Consider the following 6,000-nt stretch of genomic DNA (forward strand, 5'->3'; position numbering starts at 1 on the left):
ATTGGGTCTCCATCTTTGGCTTACCCAATGATTTTTAAGCTTCTATTATATTCTGATAGATCACATTCTACTTTTATTTGCTAGATGAGAATTTGCTGTCTGAAATAAAAAAAAATGGATGGTTATGAGTTATACTAGATATTTAAGACAAAATAGTCACAAAGCACCCTCAAAGGAATTTTAACATAGCTTATAAGTAAACTGCTCCATGTTAACATATCATTTGTCATGGTAGATTATCAGTGACAATGAAAAGCTTCATCCTCTTCCTAATCTATTGTGGATTGCCTTTCCTAATATTTCCCTTGACTCTCTTATTTCCAGCTTTCTCTCCATGTCACCCAGTGAGAGCAGAGTCAACATCAACAACAATACCAGGATTAATGACTGTGTCAATTCCACACAGCCAATCCTTTCCATTTAAGAGCACAGTTCTTTATCAGGAAAGGTGGAATTTCAAACTCAAATACTTGTCTTATCTCTCTAACCATTCTTCCCTTTGCTTGAAGTTAATGGATCTTTGACCCTTGCTATAATAAAATTTCTGTGAAAGTTCTGTTTCAGTTTCATTCTGAAATATAAATTAATCAAAAGGCAGATTCGAAAAACCATTTCTATGCTCATTGATTTAAACAGAGAAAAACACATCTAAATTTTAGGTACCTGTGTACTTTTGAGTGGGAGAAAAGGCAAATAGATTTAGCTTTTACCATTTTGTAAATAGGAAAATAAGATTCTTAAATAAAATTTTAAATTCCTATTTTATTGTCTCAATAGCCATTAAAGACCCTAAAATGTCCCATGTGTTGCCCAAACCCACATATAACAGGCTATGTGAACACCTGGTCCAGTCCTTCCTGGAATAGCTTTAATGTTTCACATCAAAAAGAACAGTGCCTCCTTGTTCCAATCCAGTGTGATAGATATGTTCAGTCCAGATTCTCTGGACTAAAGAGAACTTAAAATACTGCTCCCATAGCCGCAACATGCATAAAAAGTATAGACAAAGATTTCCGGGGATGAAATGACACAGAACTGTAGCATCACACAGCTCCAGGCAGCATTTGGTAGAGTGTAATGGGGGAGAGTAAAACATCACACAGAATGCAACTGATAAAGACTCAGCACTTAAAGAGTGCTTTGAAGCTGCATATCATAAAATACCAGTGTAATGGGGTGCCTGGAATGCCTGGTGTATGAGGGCTTTAATTTGTTTTACTGAGCAGAGTACCAGCTGTTTCTGTGTTTAGGCAGAGGTAAAAAACCATCTCAAAACTGGTCTTCTCTGTGCAGTTACACATTTATGCAAATGTAAGGAATAAAGTTACTTCTAACTGAACAAATCAATTGGATTTAGCACACTAAACCTAACTCTCGATACTCAGAGAACCTAGAAAAGGGTATGCCACTTTGCATAACACTCTTAGTGCATGGAGGAAGAAAATCTCCACCCCTTTAACTAGACGTTAGAAAGTAATAGAAACTATATGATAGGAAGTGATAATCCTGTCTATCACTGAAAGGCAAGACAGGATTTGGTCGATTTGTACTTAGTGGGATTCACAATGGAAGACCACAAGCTCACCCTGGAAAGACAGATGGAAGCACAGCTTCTGGAGTTATAGGATATAGGCATGGAAGTGTAAATAGAGGGAATAATATTGAAATAGTAAAGAAGGACTCACATACTTAACTTCCATTTTTATAATTTATCTCTTAATTTTTTTATTTTATTTTAATGTAAAGTGGTGTCACAGTTATATTCGCCAGGTAGAAAGTGTAGTATTTCTCACACAGATACCCCTTTTCGTGTTTTTGTCCCCATATCCCTCCCTCTACCCCCTCCCCTCACCTTTTCCTCCATCCTATTTTAAAGAAACATATGTATGTATGATATAGCAGGTAACAAAGTCAGATACAGTAACAGCATGATATTAACTAAAGGGCAACACAAGAGAAGAGAAAAAAAACATAGTACATTGAGAAAACAGTCACTCATAATTAAGCTCTTGTTTCCATGTCCTGAAGGTGCATTAATTTGGCCTCATCCTATATGGCTTTATGTATCCAGAGTTTGAGCTATTGTTATTCTCTGCTAGGAGAATCTAAGGTTTGCACTAATTATTACAAATGAGGGAAACCATTGAGCCTATGTTCTTGAGTCTGGCTTACTTCACTTAATATGATTTTTTGCAGGTCTTTCCATTTCCTTACAAATGGAGCAATGTCATTCTTTCTGACAGCAGCATAGAATTCCATGGTGTATAAATAAATACCACATCTTTTTGGTCCAATCATCTACTGAGGGGCATCTGGATTGGTTCCACATCTTTGCTATGGTAAATAGTTATGCAATGAACATCGTTGTGCTAGTGGATTTAGTATGTCCTTGTTTCTGGATGACTGGGTAAATGCCAAGTAGTGGAATTGCTGGGTAATAGGGAAGATCTATGTCTGTCTTTTGAGGAACTACCATACTGCTTTCCAGAATTAACTTGACTAAGAGTGTAAAGGACCTTTATGATGAAAACTTTAACTTCCATTCTTAATCTTTACTTTAAGAGCTGGGGATCAAACACAGGGCCTTGAAGATAGACACGTGTTAAATCACTGGTCTATGTCCTCAGCCTTTCTTTTAGTTTTTATAATAGATGATGAATGGTATGTCAACATATCAGAATATTGGCTTGTACATTATGGAGACTTTAAGTATTGTGTTAACAAGGGCTTGGTATTGAGTTGAAGATACCAGCTCATGTTGGAGGAAGTCACTACAGGAAAGAATCATAGGTGGCCTAAGATTGGAAAGTGTCTTCTGTACCCTGAGGGTGGAAGCCAGAACCAGTCACAGAGCTGCAAAGAAAAGTAATCCCTGAAAAAGCAGATTTATGTCCTTCATACATCATTCCTATGTTGTTAACTGCATTTTATCATTTCAAAATTTTTTCTTGGTTATAGAATTTATTACTCCCCCTCACACCAATATCCCTATGCCACCTATCACAAATGAGATCTTTTTAAGGACTCAGAATAGGAACAAGCCTCAGACTTCTGTCATTCCATATGAATATATTTTTTATATTTCCCAGTTTTCTAAGAAATCTCTGAGATTATTTTTGTCTCACTTGTAGGCTTTCCAACTCTAAGTTCTTAGACCTTTCAAAGGGAAAAAGGATCCAAAGGAAATTAGACTAGGAGTTCTTTTCAACACTTGTCCCTGTGAAGCTGAGAACTACATAGGATGAGGAGTTCACCACTCAGAACATAAAACTTGAAATCCCACATATGTTTGAAGACACCACATACATGACCTCACACATCTTCCACTTCATACGAATAGAGTCCAGATTAGTTTAGTAGAGACAAAATATTAAATATCACCTTAACAAAAGATTTTCATAGTTAGACAGTGGCCTATAACCAACCATGCCATTGAGTATGTGGTATTCAGAGAGAATGAAGTAGGCAAACAGAAACATTAACATAAACAATGCTGGTTCTGCAAAAATGTGCCACAAATTATTAGTTCTTTATGGAAAAGCAGTTTCTCCTATTAGTAGCAGTACTTGGTACTAAAGAAATGGAAGGAAAAAAATCCTTGCAGCTGGTCTATCCTGGGACTTCTCAATGTGACTCTCAAGTCACAAGTCAAACAATTGCCTTTTGGGATGTAGGTTAATAATGGTTCCCAGTACCTAGTTCTGGAGGGGAGAAAAGTCCAATTTTATGGCTCTCCAGTGATGAATTTTCTGTTTCACCAAACTAGAACTTTTTCCCTTGAATTCATTTTTGTCCCAAAGAAATCGTTGTTTTTCAAGGTGATTCAACACTAGTAGGCTGTACAGGTTTGTGGTATTATTGGATTAAATAGGCTTTATGGGCTTACCTGGGGAACCCAGACACCATTTATAATGTTTCCATAGGGAAAATGAATTTCAAGTTCTGAACTACCAGATCTACAGAAAGCTCATTAGTAAACCACCAATGCCCCCTCTTTTCTTTGCTCTTCCTTTGCCTGTGAGAGATACGCAGGCACCCGAATGCACTCCATTCTTTTAACTACCTTCTTTTATCAGTTGGAATGCTTTTGTCTGTAAGTAACAGAAGACGATGCTAAATGCGGCTTAAACAATAAGGACATTTATTATAACATTCAGCAAGAAGTCCAGAGAGAAGCAGATCTAAGAACTGGCTCAGCAGCCTAACAATGCCTTAAAGTACCTAAGCTCTTTCTAACCCTGAGCTTTACCACTTTCTGCACGTCATCAATCTTTCTCATCCCCAAACACTTGGCAGTGAAAGCTCTGTGCATCAAATTCTCATAATGACGTCCAAAAGCAGCGAGTGAAAGGAGACAGAAGGTGATTTTTTTTCCCCATGCTTATTTCTTTTATCAGGCAGAAACCTTTCCCAGAAGTCCTGCAACAGATTTTCTCTCAAGTACTATTGGCCAAAAGTCAAAGGCACCTCCATATGAATCCTGCTGATAGCCTCATATGACACTATATTTCATGTTTCATACCTTATTTAGGCTTGGAGAATATTTTTCTAAAACTTGAAGAAAATTATAGTGTAATTAGGGTTTTTTTTTTTTAAGGCAGAGAAGATTGGTTGCTGGTAGATAACCAATAGTTTGTGTCACTGTATAATTTTACCCTTTTTTATTTTCTCTTGTTTCTGAGCTTTGCTCTCTCTAGCCCACCAGTAACATATGGAACTAAAATATGTAGATGAGACCCTACTGGGAGGCAAAATACATTGACAAAATAAATGCATGCTAAATTATAAGGCTGCGGTTGTGCTACAAACGTGATGTTGGGAAATTATATTCCTGATTAGACAGTACAAATAGTGCAATGCCAGCTTGTATGTTAAAGTGATTCATTGAGCTCGGAGACATAAAGCATAGAAAGCTCCCTAGTGCTAATAATGCTCAGTTTTCATTGACCTGTGTCCAATGAGCCAGAAGATAAACCATGTGGAATTCACATATAAACAAGAATGCTAGTTAATATGCCACTTACTATACATTGTAATTGTGGCAGCTTTTCAATGATCAGTGATACAGAAAATCTTTGTCCAGGGAGCATTACCAACAGTTTTCTCAAAGCAGTATCCTCTGAATTAGAGCTAAATGTAACTAACAACACAATCACTAAAGCTATTCCTCTTCAATAGCACTCCAGATATTCTGTTTAGAATAGATAATTCTGCTTTTTTTATCAAGTTCATACTCCTCTATCTCAGGATTGTATAAAAGTAATTCACAACCTAGAACGAATAACTGTAGTTACCTGTTTTGTTTCTACAGATATGCATGTTATAAAGAGACCTGTGATCCAATACCAAAATAATTCCAGGGAAGTATTCAGATATAGGCTGGGTTGCAGCCAAATCTAATTACCTATGTCTAATTCAAAACTGTGACTTTTAAATGCACAGAAATGGGAAGTCAACAATTTTCTAGGAACTTTCCTGACTAGATGATTTGCCTCATAAAGGAAAGGCTGGTCCTTCTATGGCCATACTTCTGTTTAGAACTTTATAACAAAATCCAGGTCTGTGGGAGGAGACTGGGTCTTCTCCTTCTCAACTTTGAAATTTTATGGACTATTATGACTTTCTTTTGCTTGCCTCTAATCCTATGCCGTGGGAAGGGAAGTGCAATGCCTAAAATTCTGTATTAAATTTCAATAGAGGGGCCGGGAGTTTGGCCTAGTGGTAGAGTGCTTACCTAGCATGCACGAAGACCCAGGTACGATTCCTTGGTACCACATATATTGAAAAAAAGCTGGAAGTGGTGCTGAGGCTCAAGTGGTAGAATGCTAAGCCTTGAGAAAGTCCAAGGACAGTGCTCAGGCTCTGAGCCCAAGCCCAGGACTGGCAAAAGAAAAATCAATAGAAACTTTCTTCCCAAATTTTATTTGGAGAGTAAGAATAAAAAAATATTAAAAATAGCAGACTTCTCACTTCTTGAAATTGCACTGTGTGTCTGAATGT

The sequence above is a fragment of the Megascapheus bottae genome, chromosome 1, assembly GCF_031878675.1.
Source record: "Megascapheus bottae isolate mThoBot1 chromosome 1, mThoBot2.hap1, whole genome shotgun sequence".
Lineage (NCBI taxonomy): Eukaryota > Metazoa > Chordata > Mammalia > Rodentia > Geomyidae > Megascapheus > Megascapheus bottae.